At 31.6% G+C, this 20,732-nt stretch overlaps 1 protein-coding gene and 1 long non-coding RNA gene across 3 annotated transcripts in view; one reads left to right on the forward strand and one right to left on the reverse strand.

Moving 5' to 3' along the window:
• LOC138940688 (uncharacterized) overlaps positions 1 to 20,732 on the forward strand; it is a 125,109-nt gene that overhangs the window by 17,993 nt on the left and 86,384 nt on the right. The gene's annotated exons all lie outside the window — the stretch shown is intronic.
• Positions 1 to 20,732, reverse strand: part of Dh31 (diuretic hormone class 2) — a 275,640-nt gene that overhangs the window by 9,143 nt on the left and 245,765 nt on the right. Inside the window, exon 1 of one of the 2 annotated variants that reach the window (XM_070309805.1) lies at positions 10,339 to 10,466. The exons of the other annotated variant lie outside the window; for it this stretch is intronic. The gene's annotated coding sequence lies outside the window, so the exon portion shown is untranslated. Of the gene's footprint in view, positions 1 to 10,338; positions 10,467 to 20,732 lie in introns of those variants that run through there. 2 annotated transcript variants of the gene reach the window in all.

A 20,732-nucleotide genomic window follows, 5' to 3' on the forward strand; every position in this document is an offset into this window, starting at 1 on the left:
GTTTTTTTCTCTATAAAAAAAATTCCACGTTTTATTTTATCTTTCCTAACAAGTTATAAACATTTTTTATATGATATTTATTTAAACGTAAAACTGGCTGTGAAAGAAAAATAGACTAATATCGTCGAAGAAAATTTTCTATAATTACCAATGCAATAATTCATAGGATAATTTATAAATATGCTTTTTTTATTGGAAAGAGACTGAGAAATATGATTGCATAATGAGCTCGATTTTTATAAATCGATCCAGGTTGCTTATCCGTGTTTTCCAATAGAGATGTAATCTATTGTAACGTTACACTTATTACATTTTTATCGATATATTAATATTTTCTATCATAAAAATAATTATTATATAGCAATATAAATGCAAATTAACTTAACAAACCAGTTATTTCGTTTAACTATTAATAAATAAATAATATCACTTTTTAAATATATAATACGTATCACGCATTATACAATCTTGTTTACATTTCTTCGATAAATCCGACAGCAACGTAATAAATCTTATTCATTAGCATACTCGCGTTTGAGGAACAACACTGAATAAACGCTTTTAAGCTTAATTATAATGAAAGCTTTAATCATTTTAGAGCCAATATTATTTTAAACAATATTTTTTTAAATATATGTATTAATTCTTTTATGGAAAAATCAGTTTTTAAAATTTATCAAAGAGTCTATCGTTTAAAATACAAGCCAGATTTTTTGGATACTCGGTATGTGTTATCGTATGATAAACGATACATTCTGTGAGACGTATGCTCATTTATATTATATCTCATATCGGCAAAATTGAATTCTCAGTGCAAAAATTGTGAATTATAAGAATGGATCCGAAACCAAGCTAGATAAGTCCTCTGGATTTCTCCAATAACGGTTTTAGCGCGTTTTTACGAGCAACTCGACGGTCAATACGACTATGCGAACGAGCAACGAGTGACGCTTTTATGGGATTATTTGCCTGATCGGAGTCCATCATCTCGTGCAGCTAAAAAAAAAAAAAAAAACTAGAGAAACGTTCTGTAACGTCTTGATATCATTTCAGTCGGTATATGGCTTATTACAATTTTATGGGATCATTGTGGTTAATAAAGTTTTAACTTTGGCATATCCTTAATTCCAGCCTTTTCCGTCACACGATACGTATATGATTTAGGAAATAGAAATTGCAAAATTATTCGGATTTTTTCGACAAATATGAACTCTTTAAAAATTCGTATCGCGGAATATTCTTAACTTTGGACAAAAAAATTAATGTTATGTTTGTTTTTTAAAACCAATATTATTGAATTGCAGTTAAAATCTCATTCCAAGATGTATGCGATTTGGCATGTTTTGAACAATTGCATTGCAAGCGATAAACACATATAATGTGATAAGGATAATTTGTTGCCGGATTGCAACAGTATCGCTTCAATAATACTCAGCTATTCTGCCCACGTTATACGTCTATTATGTAAATTTCATAAATTTATCACGCTATCTATACGGAAGCAGTATACGACTAGTAGCCACTATTATAAATTATAAATCAGCTTTTCTAAAAAGCATCATTTACATTAATAAAACGTCTATACACAGAATAAAAGCACTGTTTTATATGTACAAAGCGAAGGCGTCATCTTTATCGTTCTCACCGTTCTCGTACGAAATAAAAATTTTCCGAGTCATGCTAAAAAAGAGGTTGATGATTTTGCAAGTAATGTTCGTTCAAAAATGCGTAGTACATTTGAATGTAAACGTCTATTTCAATTATTATATCTTCTATTCGAATTAATGGCAACGTACTTTTAACACTTATTATTAGAATATACGATAAAAATGATATTTCCATTTTTTATAATTGATCAATTATTATAAAGAGATTCATACAATTGGCAACTACTTACAATTGGTTTAAATTCGATTAGCAATATCAAAAATATTCGCGACAAGAGAAACAAAGAGAACATCATCGTTTTCGTTTATGCAAAATCAAAATAAAGTACTATTCGTTTTCTAGTTTCCGCTTAGAACATTAACTACACTTCGTCTCACTTTGAAAGTTTGCTAGACTTTGATGGAAAAGTCAATTAGATAATCAAGTAGAATTGCAGTTGTAATTAAAAGTATTATATTTATCTCTTCCGTCTTTCCAATGACACTTAGGATGACTTCAATCTACAAGATTGGACTTTTACAAAGTATAATCTATTGGTGACATTTGCTAATGATAATACGCGCTACACTGAACTTAATTTTGAACTTAGTTTTGTCGCGAAAGTATTGTATATTTCTAAACTTTATAATTCAAGATATTGATATGCGACTTATTAATAGCCATGCAATTAACTTTTCGATCGAATTACGATTTCGCAACATTACATGAATCCTAAGAATGCTTGACTTCACTTAGACAAGTAAACTTAGGAACAATTGAAGATTCAATGCACGTCCGAGCAAGCAATGTTTTTCCTCTCGAGCAAATCGCAAATATTATTTCAAAAATTTTACGTAATATGGAGAGATCTTCTTTTTACTTTCTCGGTGTGTGCATGTTATTTTCGACCTTTTATGCGGTATTTACATTTCTCTATTGGAAAGAATATTATTCTGATAAAGTATGTGTTAAAATGCGTGTGATATAAAAAGTATTTATAAGAGATATAAATTTTTTGTGTTTATAAAAAATTTTTTTATATATAAAATATGACAATATAATATAAATATATATATTAATAATATTTAAAAGCATATGAGAGAAGATAAAATTCCTTAAAAGATTAAAGAGTTAAAAAAAATGTCGGAGATGCTTTTGTTAACACCGAGACCGTAATGTATTTCATGCATGCATGCATGCAGCAGCGGAATTCTTCAACCTGGTGGAATTTCGTTAATCCTTCGTTTTGCTAGTCATCGCGAATGAAGCTCCTTTGTTTCGGAAAAGTCCTTTTTCTCGCCGCTCGTCATTGCTGTCATTGTTATCGTGGTTGTCTATCCGCGGTTTCATTCGCTTTGAGAATTTTGCGCGGCGTAAACGAGCATGTGTGCCTCTTACGCAATATACAGTAGATATACGATTATAAAATTTCATCACACAAATTCAATAAAAAATCATATCAAAGCGAAACAGATTTTTCCAGATATTTTTTAACATTTTCGAAGCGTATATTTGTGTGAAATTTATGTAAGTAAAGAAATTGTATTTTTTCTTCTGCTTCTCTGAATAAAAATTAAATATGTTTATTTTATATTAGTATTATATTATAGAATTCTTTATAATAAATTCAATTTCTAATTAAACGTGTAAAATAATATCACGTCAAGTATTATCAATAAACGAATAGAACGGTATGGATGAAATGAACTCATGTACGTGTCTTGATAGAACTCTCATCGCTATATTCTCCTTATATATCGGAATGATGTATCGTTTCCCTGACATTTATTATATTAGCCGTCGCTTATATGTAGCACTTGATCAAAATTTGCTATGAGAAGATATGTATGTCGTGCGCAAATTAAATTAATTCATCATAAAGCCTTATCCAAGAAAACTTTGACAGCTGATTAAACAGTCGATTATATTATTTTATAGCGACACTGACGTTAAGATCGATAAAAACTATACTATTTTAATTAAAATTTGCGTTACCGACTCGACTGCAAAATATAAATAATAGACAGAATATAGCTACATGATTATTGCAATTAATGATTTATATATAATTATGATTATTGATTAATTAACGCAATTATAATTAACGGATATTATTAATTCGTAGAGTTGAAAGAATCATCACTCACGATTAAATGATCAATGGTTAATCAAAAAAGATTACAATTTTGATTATGTGTATGTGTGTGTGTGTGTAATTCTATAAATTAGCAGAATTATAATAAAATACTGAGAAGATCTATATTATAAAATCTATATTTAATAATTGAATATAAGTAAAGAGAATTTTCTGTATAGAATTAATTTTGCTATAACCGAAAAGTGATAACGCTATTACGTCACGATAAGGTTTGTAAAAAAGGGATTTGGCAGACTGTACACATATGGTTCGTCCAGCTATTATATAATACGTGTAAAGCCGAGGCACGCGATAGATACGTAATATTTTAGGAGTTTTACAACGAAATTACGAGCTTGGGTTAGATAGGCCTCATCGGACTTGTTGGATATACTAATGATTTTTTAAGTAAACTCGTAATATTAACTGGACCGGCATAGATTTGGAAATAGACATATAAATGTTGCGCATTTATAAACATTAATAAGAAACAATACATTTTTTTTAGGTACATTATTTTCGAAATCTAATTTTCAATGTTCCAATTTATTATATAACCGAATTATTGCATATTTTACTTTGCGTTTAAAATAAAATTAAACGAGCAGTTTCTCTCTCAAAAATTAAGCACTAATTATATATGTATATATGTTGTAGCTATAGTATATATTGTATATTTGCAATACATTATATATACAAATTATAAATAGTTGCAAGATTACTATTTGACTAACATCGATAAACACAACCGAAATTACATGTGAAAATGTTTATTATATCTGGAAACTATTCTTTATATTTAAACACAACGATCTCATTCAAGATAATCAGATACATTTATATTTCACATTAGGGGATATAATATGTGCAACGTTAAAAAAAAAAAAAAAATCAAAAAAAATCTCACCTTTACATTTTGATAAATCATTCACATTTTGCCAATTTCATTTATTAATGAGTATGGAGTTTCTATTGTTTTACGTTACAAAGGAGAAATATTAACAATACAATTAAAGCGTTTAATTTGTGTCTCCATTGGAGAATGTGATCTGTACATATCCAGATCTCTTTATCTTTAAAAAAAAGAAAAAAAGAAAAAAATAGAATAATATAAAAATATTAAATCTTGTATTTCATAGTATTACGCGTAAGCCTTGGCTTTCACTGCTTCGATCTTTATTATTAAGAGGCTGCCAGCATTCTTTTCGATCAAGAAGACAAACCGGCCTTCGTGTTTACTTTGTGGTAACAATATTCGATAGTGTTTTTCTTAGGAGAAAACGACATTTCGGCAGTTTCGATTCTCTCATGTTCGTCTCGCCTCGAGAAAATTCCTGCCGCATTTCTATGCCCGTGTTACGTCAATGTTATACAGGATATCCATTTTATGGACGACAATCTTCTTTTACTTTCTAAGCAGATAATCTGCGCAAGAATATAAATTTTTCCATTAACTTCAAATTTGAAATTTTAAGATTAATCGCAAAGATATGAAAAGATTGCGAGGATTTAATCAAACTTGTCTTAGCCAAAGAAAAATCATCTCTAAAATAAAGAAATCATAGATGAATAGTATTGAACCTCGGACATCTCCTATAAACGATAGGTACAACGATTGCCATTATTAAATCGGTTATACACACGGATGCTCATGATGTCATTCGCGCTTATATTAAAAGCTACTGCTTTTCAGTTCGCTGGAATTTCTATAACCATCGTAATAAGAGAAAGTTGGCGAGTTTACCTATAAATCAATGATACTTCGTGCCGCGCGATTCGTGTTCAATAGTTTAGCTTTCGCGAGAATTTTTGTTATGATAAAACAAACATATATGTCTGTGCTTTTGACTGAAACATAATTAAAAAGGTTGATCTAAAAATGTTGTAAATTCGGAGAATAGAGTTGTTCAGAATACATTAAAAAAACTTAGGCTTCTTTTTCATAAATTTAATTATTATTGAGCAAACTTGTGTATGTGTATATGTCAGTAATATATATTATTATTGTTATATTTGTTCTATAAGTTTGTGTTCTTTTTTTGGTAACCATTTCGTTTTACCGTTAATTGATTTATTTTATTGCAACTATTTTCTTTTATTGCTAAAATACAATTCTATGATTTTTTTTGTTATTGAAGATCAGATAAAATTGCTATCAGTTTCCCGCAACTTCAACAAAGATACATGAACTTTTAATCAAAATCACAATTGAAATATATTGCCGCAAGCACTTCAGTCGATTATATACTATTGGCAATATATTTTCCCCAAGTTTGGCGTATATAATATGTCCAATAATATCGAAAAGCGTAATGTAGAAAATTAAATCAACGCATTTTGTAAATTTTGAAATAAATATAAAACGTACATCCTTCGTATGTATACATGTGAACACTGATTCGAGCGAAGTAAATACTTTAAACGATTTACCACGGCGAAACATATATCACGTTTGCAGACAAGATATATCCTCTCACGGATTTCATTTTGTTAAATGTGAAAATTAAACCGCGTCCCGGTTACACAGGTAGGATTCGCTACCATCAAGAGTCCATTCATACGAAACTCATTGCAAAATGACATTATTAGTCGCTTCTCGCCGACATTTGGTGAGCAAAGTGCAATTTGTTTCCCGCCAATTTATAAAATTTATTTCAAAAAAGCATCCGTCTTGTTTAAACGTAAGAATGGGAATAATCTAGTATAATCATTAATATTATGTCATTGTATGCGTATAAGGTCTACTAATTATAATCAGGTTTAACGATAATCTTAAGTAATAGAGTTTTCTTTATTTTATTTATCTCAATTTTGATTTTTTATTCTCTCTCTCTCTCTCTTTCTTCTTTTTCTATTAATATATATATTTTTTTATTGTTATCTTTTTAACTTTTCGCGCAAAAGAATTCTAAGATATTTAACATTTTTAATGTGTTTTCTCTGATAACAATAATTTTTAAATAATAACCGTGCGAGAGAAAGAAAGAAAAAAAAAGTGAGAGAGATTTTATTTGTAAAATTTTATTCTGTTCCTTTTTCTGAGCTCTCACGATTTCTAATTATATTAAAGTATATATGACGTTATTATTATTAAGATAAGTTATTAAAGAATCACTAAAAAAAAATACTTGCTAAAAGATAATTTATATTGTACGAAGTAATTAATTGCAAACAGCTTTTTCATTTTCTGTTTAGTTAAATGTCAGCAAAAGCGCGCTCAGACAACATTATTTTTTCACTGCTAATTCCAAAGCCAATTCTTTAGCTCAACATCTTTCTACCGGCGCGGCGCCTCTAACCACTGTCGTTAATCGTTTCGTAAATACAACGAAATGTGTAACTTCTATCTAAAGTCAATCGTAAAATATTTACTCACCCATTTCCGCGCGCGAACTATAATAAATATTTGATTATCAATTGTAACAGTTACCGCAGAGCAAAATTCGATCGTTTTCATTCCGTCTTTCTTATGCTATATATAAGTCGAGGTTCCTTTTTCAATTTTATAATCTATCTTGCTTTTATAGAATTTAATCAATGCCTCATGACGCACAGACTTACTTAAGTAAGTGGAATTTTAAAATCGCAACAAGAAAAACACAGGAATTTAAATTTGTTAAAACCCATTTATCAAAAATGAACCCGGCTTCTTATCGAGAATTAATTAATGTAATCAAATTGTATGATATTACAAGCATTTACATTAAATGTAAATAGTAATTGATATATTATAATCTGAAAGTAATGTACAGATAAAAAAAATGAATTCTTTCAATCATGGTTATTTAATTGCTTATAATTATATATTTCACAATTTAAAAATGTTTAGAGAATATAAGAATTTTCCGAATATTTAGAGAAAATTATTACACATTCATAGGAAAACTCGCGCGCATACAAAATTCAGCTTTTTTCTCATATTAAATAAATTTATAATTATATAAATATATAAATATATAATATAATATATATAAATATAATATATATATAATATTATATAAATATATAATATATAAATATATAAATGCGGGTAAAATGCATTAGCGGTTATCTCCGGAGCCGTACCGGATGCCAAGCTTTCAAAAAGCAAAATGGCACACTTTTTCTTTTCCATTCTTTTACGTTGCCAATGAAGCGATTTTTTTGATTGATATAGAAAGAAGGGTAATGCTTTTCGTGGTACCATACACAATCCTAAAAAGTTTCAAATGAAAACACGTAAACACTGCGTGCCAAAAAGTTTTTTTACTATTTATATGGAAACATATGGTACACTGCTTTTGGTGTCACAAATTCGTCTAAATTCTAGAAAATTAATTTATATCTTGCAACTACTTTATTTTCTGAGCAGAGTTTTTTCAAATAATATATAAATTGTCAATGAGTTATTTATTAAAAAGCTCACTAACCATGCTAGTTTTTAAGCAAACAATTTAAACAAATAATCAGTTTAAGTGGTTGATTAGTCTTATTAATCGATCATGGTAATTGAAGGGGAAATTACGAGGATACGCGCAAAATAATCATCCTACTGCGCGTTTGCTGTCGCATCCGGCTGTAATTAGATATTAATCGACTGCAAATTATCATAATGTCACCGCGGTGCGGTTCCGACGCTTTCATGTTTTGTTTCCAAATAGGCGTCGGGTGTTCTTTTCGTGCGCCAGCAATAACGTTGCAGAATCACGATTGGTTATTGCGGTGTACGCGCTTCATTAGATGCTGTCAACAATTAATCCTTTCGCCGCTACAGGCACATACCCTTTCAACCGCGATCACGTTGTGCTACGAGCGTGGAATGAATGTTGGTGACGATAGGTATTTTGCAACGGAAACGCGCAACGATGTCCATGCAGGTCGAATTTTATGCATTTAATACAGCGTGTCACGATATAATCAATTAAACTTAATTTTAACAATTTTTTGATGTGAGCTTAGAAATAAGAGTTCCTTTTATGTCAACTTAGAAACAAGAGATTTTTTTTTGTGTGAACTTAAAATTAATTTTTTACTTTTCGGAAGGGTCGCGTAATCTTATATAATTATATTTTTATTCGTAAGTTTTTCACATTAAATGGCAATAACATTTTTCTCTCCTTTACAATAATAAAAATTTGTATTATATGTCTCTAAAAAAGGATAAAGTTTACTTGATTTTTAAATAAAGAATGAATTTTTCTCGCTTAATTTTCTTGTACTAATGATACATAGTACGAGAAAAATTTTTATACATAAGTTGATTATTCATGATTTAATTAAAAAATTAAGTATTTTCTTCCCATACAATCTCATTTCGCTTTTCCGACCAGCGCCTGAGGGTACATAGGTTTTTAAGCAAGCAAAACTTTTCGCGTCTCGACGGATTTACGAGACGGTTTTTGTCGAACTTCGTACAAATCCCATAATATGCTCGCGGTTTAACAACTTAAATAATTTCTTCGCGTCACTTTCACACAATATATACCTTTGTATCGCCTTTTGTTTTATTTATTACGCCAAAATAATTTTACTTTTGTCGTCGCATGCAAAACGCAAATGGATTATTTTTTCTATTTTCGAAAAATATATTCTCATCCATCATATATCATTTCATTGTTTAAACACTTCTTATCGCTATTAAGAGAAACAATATCTTTTTACAAATAAGTAAAAAGATAATGTAAAAACTTGTTTAACGTACGACTGATATCATTTTAATAATTTTATAATTGAAAATAAAATAACCTCTATAACAATTTTTTATATTATGTTACATAAAATATCCCGTAAAATATTTCAATAAAACTTTATTTTTAACCATGAATTTTTTTTTTGAAAAATTGAAATTAATTTTCCTCGCCAATATCGAATAAAGTTAGTGTCAGCTTTAAAATAATAATATATCCAATTTGTCTTAGGAAATGGGTAGAGTTTTCAATTATTCGTCATAACTACTACCGAGTGATAAACTTCGAGAAGGTATTACTACTGTCTGAAATATCGTAAGGTTTTACTACTGGGAGACGCAGTGCCAAAAGTTTCTATTGAATAATCGCAAACGCCAAACTTACTTATCTAACTGTTGACAGAGTGTATCGGATTGCGGGAATACGTGCAACTTATTATCCGGTTTATGTGAACGATTATTATTGTTAATGACATACCGCTGCAGCAAAATTAACTTCAAATATCTTTGCCATTATTCTACCAACTAAATCTTTGTTAAAACAATATTGCGCTTGAAATTAAATGAGGAATAAAAGTCTCTGTGTGTATTATCCATTTATCAAAATATAATATACATAAAATCTATATATTAGAATTACATGTATATATATATATATTTTTTTTTTACTTTTTTAAAAAGATAAAATCATCTACATTTTTAATCATATATAATGCTGAATTCTTGGTCTCAAGATTTTCCCATTAAAAAAATATTATTCTAACTTTTGTAAAAATCTATATACAACAAAAAGATGTAGATGATCTTGCGGGACGTATCTCTTGAGATATCAGAAAGATTTTGTTAGGCGAAAACGGGAGATAAATGTATTTAGAAAATGAACGTGTACCTTGTACGCTGCTAAAAGCCAGGGATCTCTGACAGAAGCGGGTCTACCGGGAAGTTTCTACGGGGATGACAGTCTGTCGTCCAGCGACGTTGGATACGGTTCTGCGAAGGCGAACCGTTCGCCGCGCGTTTATATAAGCCCCGTGCGACTTTGCGACTCTCGCACCCTCCATGCACGTCCCCACCCCCGGGACCGGTTCCCACCCCTGTCGCCGATCCGCCACCGAAGCATTCTCGTCCAATCGCACGTACCCGTATACTTCGGTCACGGTGTTCTTCCTACTCTGTCTTCCCTCGCAGCCGTTCGTGAATTTTGAGTTCGCGTTTGTACGCGAACTCGAATCCTCGCACCTCGATTCGATCGCCGCCGCCGCTTGGAATTTCTAAGTATAGATATATTCCACAGGTGCTTGCCCCTGAAAACTTTCGAAGACTCATCCTCTTGATAAATTATCGGCGGCTTCTTGTCGAAGATTATTACGCTTATTATTACGCTCCAAAATTAATTCTTATTTCTTCAATTTAAAAGATAAATATTTCTTCAATGCAAATTAATATTTTTGCATTTACGATTTCCTTTAAGTAATCTCGATGTCAATGTTTATAATGACTTACCCTATCGCGAAATACAGTCTAAAATAGGCTACAGTGCACAGTGAATAAAATCTCGTACTTTCACCCACGAAACAGGGAGAATAGTAACAACTAGAGAGAGAGAGAGAGAGAGAGAGATAAAACTACGATTTCGAATTTCAATCGTAACCTTTGAATATTTCTATTATTTGTTGAGCTGCTTTAGAAATAGGATACCAGAAACACCAGCCGAAATGCAAACCACGTGCTATTCCTCTCTTCTAATCCGCGTCTGTTTTTGGCCTCGGCTGGCCTACGTAACAGATGGCAATCTATTTTATGCATATAATTTGCTGCAATGTTGCTTGCTGCACCGTGCATTGAGGTATTTGATATGTCGGAGATAATAGAACGTAACATCACGCATCAGCTCAACGAAATAAATTAGGCTATTTAGAGAAATATTACTCGGGGTGAATAATGATAATGATAAAATTAGGCGAGTCATTAGACAAACATTTTGCGAGGAGACGGAAGATGAGGAAAAAAAAAAAAGAAATGAAAAAGAGTGAAGGAAAAATATCGAGTCGCTAATCGTTAGTCACGTTCGGGTCATCAATTTTCGATATAACGCGCTCAATTCTCACGTCTGATTGATACTACGAGGATTCAAATCAAAAACTTACCAATATCCGCTTTATGTATTTTAAATGATACATAATGAACACTCTTTCTGTTCATAAAGTATCGAATAAATTTTGTTTAAAAAATATAATTCGTAATAATTTGTGCAATATGGTATTTTGATTACGGATCTCTTAATTTTTATAGTAATGACGTATGTATATTGAATTTACTTGCCTCCGTCGTAATCCATCTAAATCCACAGAAAAGGCTCTTTAAAAAATTAAATATCAATACAATTCGCGGTTGTCAATTGTCATCGCTGTTTGCGGAGCAGACCCGCAAAGGACTAGCGTACACAGATACAATCGGTTGTCTCGTCACCATGAATCTACCAAGAAATATTCAATTTTCTACAGTACAATGAGGTACAATGAAAGTACTGTTTGTCCTCTCCTGAAATACGACAGATCATGTTACTATTCTTATGTATGTATTGACGTAACAATCTCTGGACAATCTGGACAATCTTCTTTATCTAAATTTTTTATTGAAAAAAAGATACAATTTTCACACGAATTATTTTTGATTATAGAAACACTAATATATTTTTGTACGTGTGAGAATATTTATATTTTTTTCAAATTTACTATAGAAAGAATATAATATATTATAGAGAGACTCATATATATATATATATGATTTATATGTATGTGTATGCATGTGTATAGTTTTAACTTTTTTGATATTATCTTATTGTCATTCTTCGCTATTCTAGATAGAGTTACGTTTATTTGAATTTTAAATTATGTATTTTTTTCATAATTATGAATATGCTAAAGAAACGATATTCTTTTTTCATACACAAGTTTGTTTCCCATTCAAAATTGAAAATGTCACGTACGATGATCGCTTACGCAATGGATACGATGATAAAACGTGCACGGTAAAATAATTATATCTTTTATCGCTTTTTTTTCTTATCTCCCGCATGCCTATACTTTATCTGTCCTTTCTTTGTGATTCTCGCTATCTATCTCATTCGAATATCCCCAGACCTGAGAAGAGAGCATACTCGACTTTCCCTTTTTCTTCATCATATCAAGAACCGCGTTATTACCGTTTATCGCACAGCCCCCTTTTCAGGGTACGCGGCGCCTTATGCTATTGTCGCCATGCAAATTGCGTAATAGCCCCATTTTAATAATGCCCGCGAAACAGCGTTGGCGAGCACTCGAAACAAATAGCCATCGTGGACATAACATCGTAGATATAAGCGAGTAGATGAAATACCAGTTTTTCTCTGACGCATTTGATATATCACGGTGTGTGGTCGTACTTATAGTTATAGTTTGACGTTTATATCAATGCGGCACGTGTTGGAAGTTGGAAGAATGAATGAATGAAGAAGCAAGTTAATCGGATGAACTGGTTTGGTCTGATTAAGATAATTATACGATCGTTATGCAATTAAGAAGCATGTATCTATATGCAGTTATATAAATCATTAGTCTCATACGTTCGTGCTATCTCTGACAATGAGATGTTTTTACATAATAATGTTACATCATGATTATCATAATATTGCTTAATCGAATGACACAATTATGATGAGTAATAAGCTCAGTCACAACACTGCTTACTACAAAATATTGCATCATTTTTATATAAACGACACTATTTTATCAGTAATATTTCTAATACTATTTTCAATTTTACTATTTCTGTGTAAAAAAAAAAGTGATATTTTTTACATATTAAATTATTCTTTATATTATTAGTATTAGTATATATTATGTATATATATTTATGAAAAAATACATTTATATTGTATAATAATAATAATGTACAATTGATAATACTATACTATGAATATTATAATATTAATACTAAATAACTCGTTCGAATTCCAGCTACGAGTTTGTTTTATTATTCTGTCATTATAACGTTATCTATCATCTACCAATCAAAATTATTATTTATATATTTATGAAAATTTTGAGATATAATCATAAAATTTGCGATAAGAATATTTAAAAAGAGAGCACAAAAAAAGAGATAATATTTACATAATGTCTACTATTTAACGTTTCTATTAATTAATTGTATAACAAGTATCATACATTAATACTTATCAATGATCCAATGTTTCGTAGCAGGCAGTTATAACCGAGCTTTTTATTGACTATAATTATATTTTTCAATTAAAACGATAATGTTATGATAATCATGATGTAATATTATTACTAAGAATATGCAAAAGGGTACGAATATCACTAATAATTATATATACGTATAACTAATTAACACATGAAAAATTATACAGATATCATCTACTTTATTATTCGGTTATAATCGTGAGCTTTACATTTTTTTCGACAACTTTGAATAATTCTAAAACTATTAAATATATAACTTTATTTCTATATACATTGTAGTGAAGAGAGCAAATAGAGTCAGTAATAAATAAAGCAATATTATCAATTTTTGTTATTAATATACGATATACTTGTTATTACTCCAATTTAATTCTGACCGCACAACGAAGATTTTTGAATTTTTTAACAGAGAATATACCAAAAAATTTCGCGTAGAAACGAGATGATACCACCTGTAACATTCTGTAATTTTTCTCTCGAGGGCTGAAATTGGAATTCAAAATGTATGATATGTCGAATCCAATAAGAAGATTGGTTTGCGGCGGTCGGAGTGTTAACGGGAATCCGCTCGTGCAAATTCATTTAATCAGTAGAACGAACGCCTCGCTTCTCTACCCGATCAATCGATCGATTTGTGAGTTATTAGTTTATCTCTGTCAATGTGATCGTAAAATGATAAATCCCCGCGATTCCGTTCTGGTGTTCGATTTCGTAGACAAAAATGCCGTAAGTCACTGAGATCCCTAATGGCATTATAATTATATTCTATCATTCTTAATTAGCTGCGTTAATCCAAATAAGAACAAAATTGACGTCCTCGTGCAACGTCGAAGAGACGAACGAGTTATTTTAACCGGAAAAATATCTTCTCCTCTAAGATAAATAGTTCCATCATTGTCCGATCCACGTTTGAGACCACGAGAACAAACAAGCGAGCGAGAAATGCATGCGGGTGGTACTCGAAATGGAACATATTACTCTGTGGTTCGAAATGTGAACATAAGTAATATGCGCTGCCTAGGACAGTTCATAATCGCGGGTAAGTGCGGTTGACCTTAAGAGAAAATATGGATCGCAAATATAATGCCGCAAATCACGTATTGCCCTGGATAATGATACGTATAAACATCGTTAAATTACACATAATTAATTGATTATTTATTTTATCGGATATATTTTGGATTTTGCGGGTGGCTAAAATAATACATCGCAGCAGAGATCAATATTCTTTCGAAATCTCGTTACGGTAAACGTTCATTACTTACGATATAAAACCCCAATATATAAGCTAAGAAATTCTTGCCTTCTTCATTTACTGTCTCATACATTTTCTGAGAATCTTTCTTTTTTACAAAATTCTTTTTACAAGAATTTTATAGATCTTTTAATATTGCGCGATATATATCTGCTTATTAATGTTTAGAAGTATTAATATAAATGCTTTGTGCAAAATGGAATTGCGACTCTAAAAAATTTTGAAATAGAGTAGATTATAAAAGAAAAGAAAATTATTTTGAATCCAATTTTTTTTTTTTTTTTTATAAAGCCATTATGTATAACACAAAAATATGATACGAGATCTGGTTTCTCTAAACTCTTATAGATGAAAGGTCATTCCTCCGCGAACTCTGTTATATGCAAATATAGTGAAAATATAGCTAAATACAGCAAAATTTAAATGGCAAAAGTTGTAAGACAAAAGTGAAAATTTCAATTTCTTCGATCTTACGCGCCACATCAACGCATTGGCGCATAAGATTGAAGTTGATTAGGTCGGTAAAATAAAACTGCAATTTGCCTTTCAACATGTTGTGCGCAACGATGGCAATTGCAGTTTGCGTGCGAATCACACGGCTCGATGAGCATTCCATATAGATTTATTAGCGGAAGGCGATTCGTATCGTAGCATGTAATATACATTACAACCTGGTTATTTTTATATCTTTCAATTAATTCGAAACTTTTTATTTACGCAAGGATTTTTATTTTCTTTATGCCATTATATTGAAAAATATTAAATTCTGTTATTCTCTCTCTTTTGCTCGCCTGAAAACTGTTAATATTTGTTGATTTAACGCAAGAAAATAAGAAAATGAGCAATTATATATATTTTTTTAATTTAATAAAAATAATACCTTCGTATATGTATCAATTTTAAGCCGTTCACCGACCTGATTGGCTGCGAGACCAGAATGTCTCGTGAGATTTCTGGCCAATTTAACGAGACAACTCCGTATGCTAACAAAGTTGCTGACGTTTGCAGATTTGCAACCGACTGCAATTCCCGGATGACGCAGCAAGATGACATAATAAAGTCGTTAATATTTAATTCTACCGGAAATACGCAAAGGATTGCACTGCTGATCTTTACTTATTTCCGTCTGCTAATATCTAGAATATATCGTACAAATTTAATGGACTCAAAGTTATTTCAGAATTTAATGTACATCAAATTTCTATTTGTTCAGAAAATAAATGGAATACTTAAATATTTCTCTCGCACGCGTTTCCTTACTTCGAGTTAAAACAGAACGATTTCTCCTTCAAGCGCAAAATTGTGTGCGAACTGAAATCTATCGGTCGAGTTTAAAGTGGACCGAATCCTCCCGAAGTGGCAACAAGTGGATAAGTGCATCCGCTCTCGGACGTGATTGCCATAAACATAGAATCTGTATATGGACTATTTCTATTTTTAACTCAATTTTCATACACACCCGTAATTAAATTTCCAGAGTAATTTCTTTCGAGCAAGAGCGCGCTGCGAGTTAATAAAGGAACAAGCTTTCGCTATCTATTTACATCTTAGAAATTTAATTTTAATAAAATCGTTTTTTTTTTTTTATCTTTCCCACCTTTTAAATGGTACATTCAAAAAGAGCAATAAAACGGATCGTTTAATCAACAGCAATATCGTTTTGACCCAATCTCACGGATTTTTCATAAATTGCATTCAATTGGCGATTTGCATTCTGAGAAAAGCTGCTTTTCCCCTTTTCGTTCTTCTCGATTTCGTTCGGCACTTTATTTGATAGCGAGGTTTACGATATTGTGCGGTATATACGATTGTTCGCGCTCTACGGATAATTCCGAATGATCGTATCTCAAGACGAGATTGCCAGTTTAAAATGTAAATAATATTATTCGAAGCATTAAGTTTTGCGACATTATTATTGTAAAAAAAGGGATATATAAGTAATTTTTTTTAAGTATAAACCTTTCACATTTTTATCGCCGAAAAAATTGCGTTTATGAAGAAAATTTATTTTATCAAAATGCGAAAAATCAAAAATATCTGAGAGATGCACATAAAAAAAAAAGCGAAGCAAGCGTGCTTAATCTGCACAATCAACCTACATATAATCTCACTCTCTTATATAAGATTACCTGCGAGTTGGCAACCAATTATTCATATATGCAAAGCTTTTTCAGCTTGCCTTGTTCAAACAGATGAAAGAATGTCAAAATTAAATAATCTATCAAATTAAATTATTAGCGTATAATGAATAATATCTAATTTAAGTATATTCTTTAATTAACATACTATTAAGAAAAGTTTCTTAATAAAAATTAAACTCGAGATTCCATTACAAAAATATCTTAATGTAATAACGTTGAGATATTAATGTAATAATATTAATATAATAGCAGTTTTAATGATTTTATATTTCCCTAGTCGACATATGATAAAAAAATTTCTGTTTCGCGTATTATCATATAAAGATTGCTTTTAATTATTTTTGATTTCATTATATTTTTCAACATTAGTTCGTGAAATTAAAAGATTTGATTGCAATAAAACTCTAATTAAAAACAATTTTTATTAGCATAATTTAAAAAAAAAAAAAAATATATATATATATATATATAATTTTTACAAAATTCAAAGATAACAAAGAAAATAATTCGTAATTCTGATTTTATTTCCCAAAGGTAAAATGTGAATCATGAATTATCTTCTGATGATTATCCGAAAAGATAAATTTATTTCATTTAAGAGTACGTTTTTGTAATAATTTAAAAATATATAAAAGTTATGCAAGAATATATGAAATAGTATCTGATCAACTATTATCAATTTTTCACCCTGATATTTTATATAAAACGATTTATATATCATCCGTGCTATTATCACACGGGATTCAATTGATGCTCAACAGATGGCAAAGCGTGTCCGATTTTCACTTTTACGCTTCAATCCTCATCGATATCATTGAATGTATCATTGGAATATATGTGAAAAAAATTTTTTTATTTTTGATTATTTGATAGAAGAGGAATTTTTTAATTTTAATTAAAAAAAAAATAAAAATAAATTAAAGTATCAATCACACTTTTGTGTTGAATACACTTCTATTGATATCACCGGTGCATAAAACCGTAAGGACCCCCCCCCCCTCCTCTCCCCCCACGCGCGAGATAATCGATGGTGAATTCGTGCCGCGACTTCCGCAGTTTAATTTAAGGGTCCGAACGGTGCGACGACTTGCCACGGTTATGCCGCCGTTTCGCACACAATGCGCCGGATGTGAAAATTCACGAAATGCGACGCATGATGCCGCGTCACGGTGGGCAGCGACACGCTACGTCTGTTATTTTGTGGCAGGCGCGTTTCTGCTTTCTCCCGTCGTATATTTCTCTTTCCCGCCACTTCCTCCTCTTTCGGCTTCTCTCCTCTTCGCGCATCGCCTTACTACCCGAAATGATATACATCCCGTGCGGATAAACTCGAATATGTTGACCTTACGTTTCCTCGGCAAATGAGCAAGGCTAGACAGGATGTCCCGTCGACTTTATGTCATCATTTCGGGACTGTTTTTTTTTTGGGGGAGGGGGGGGGGAGGGGGGGAAGTAATTTTCGAAATGTTCCTTGGACATGCGTACAATTTGCGAACAATTACAGAAATTATTATGCAATGTTAGCAGAGAACACGTCACTGTAATTCAGAATTTACAAGTCAACGTTTTATCGTATATATCACTTTTACGTGTAATTTTTTTTTTTTTTTTTTTTTTTTTTTTTTAATTCTAAGACAACTTGTAACTTCTGTAATAATTGAAAATTGCATTCGTTCGTATGTTTGTACGAGAAATTTTAACTCGAAATCTTGATCGCCGTTATTATTACGCTCGAATGCTAAGCAGGAGAAAGGTAAGATGAGTACAATGAGCAGTTAAGCGCAGTTAAGAGGTTGCACCACGCGACCAAGACGACGACCCACGCGCGTTTTACGCCCCGCGCATTCGGAATCGACACGCGCGCGGGGGAACCCCTTCATAAATATTAGTCCTGCGTATGGGATAAGGGCCTCGGCGAAATTGCCATTAGTATGCTACGTACATAATGTACGTAACACGGAACCTCGCGAGTTCCACGCGACTGCCGTTTATCGTTCTTCCTTTAAACCGCTCACGTTCCTCTCTCGCTTTTATCTCGTACCTCGCCCCTCTCGATGCGGCTTGCCCTCCTTATCTTACTCCTGGATTACTGATCGAGGAATGCCTCGATAAATCCGCCAAGTCAACTCGCTCTGATGGAATCGAGCCCAGGTATTTTAATTAGTTCTTAACGGTCTTATATAAAGTTTGTTCTATAGATCAGTTGAAAGTTTTCTAATAAAAATATTTCAAGAGGCTCAGATTATAATATTTTTCGTTAAAGAAAAATCCGTCAAAAGTTAAATAGTCGGAAAATATAGTTGCATTACCTATTTGTGTTTATTAAGATTTTATTTTGCGATAAATTTTTTTAATCCCTTTAGCATTTTATTGATTTTCTATTGTTTGTAAAAGTGAGACTTCTCCAAGGATCACAGAGTTTTCGATTCGAGCCAGGAACCAAGGATCCAGAAATCTATAAGCGCGTATACGCGCTCTTCTGCTTTTCTTCGAAGGTCTTCGAGTACCCGTAGCTCTCGGATCGCGTTTCTCTATGCGGTCAAGAGACGCGATCCCGATATATAGTCCTCGCTGCGGGTACCCGGATCACTCGTCATCTCGCTTTGTTTTCACGCGAGACTCCGAAGCATTTTCTCGAGCGGCCAGCTCCTCTTCGGATTAGACACTGAATAACATCACACTGTGTATTAAGGAAGTGTAGAAATGAATTCAAGATCGTTTCAAAAGATTCGGCCAAGCAAATCGAATTGTACGATATTATCCCATTGCTATTTAATTCCCTTTTGACGCGTTAGCGCTATTTATTAAGATATTCAAAATATTCGGAGGATCTATAATTAATATTATAATCGAATGTGTCGAAATTTCTAGATATGGAGATCTTCTTATCATTCGAATATTGAGATTTTTTTGGAATTAAAAAAAAAAGTGAAGTAAAATTTTCTGTTTTTTTAGATAAATAACTAACTCTTCTATAGAAAAGCTTCTCGCTGTATGGCTAATCTATTGTGGTTCTGATCTATGATAACATTATTTAGTGTGCGCTGATTAGAAAGAAAATAATAGATTTGTAATTGATATGTAATCACGCGCTGCTTTATCCCGTCACGGTGTCGTAGAGACGAGATTAGATAACATAAATTATTGCGCTTAATTTTCTAAAAGATTCTCTTTCAATAGTTTTTTTTTTTTTTTTTTTTTTTTTTTTTTTTTTTTTTTATTCACGACTAACTATCAGACTTGCATATGTATTTGTGCAAATATATACATATTTACATAAAAGACACATTTGAAAGACAATTGCGTGTTAATAAAATGTATCTCGATTTTAATTCTACTTTTCCATCTTCTTGAGTGAGAAAGATATCCTCATTCGTGAACCTTGAATTATTCCCAACATCGTACTCCTCACGTGATGGCAACCATGCGACGTAACATTAGCAGGGCGATATCGTGAAATTAGTCAGCCTGTGTACTCTCGCGAGGATATCCTTATCCACGCTTCTTGTCATGTTGACGGTGCATGCGTATATGCGCGAATGGATATGAACGTGTGTGCTCGCGCGAATCGTCGTCGACTCGCGCGATATCTCGTACCTCGGTATGCATGAGTCACTCGAGTGAGTCAGCGAAGGCTCGCATG

Source organism: Polyergus mexicanus, unplaced genomic scaffold (assembly GCF_030449975.1).
Source record: "Polyergus mexicanus isolate NDT 795.1 unplaced genomic scaffold, iyPolMexi1.0 SCAF_17, whole genome shotgun sequence".
NCBI classification, from domain to species: domain Eukaryota; kingdom Metazoa; phylum Arthropoda; class Insecta; order Hymenoptera; family Formicidae; genus Polyergus; species Polyergus mexicanus.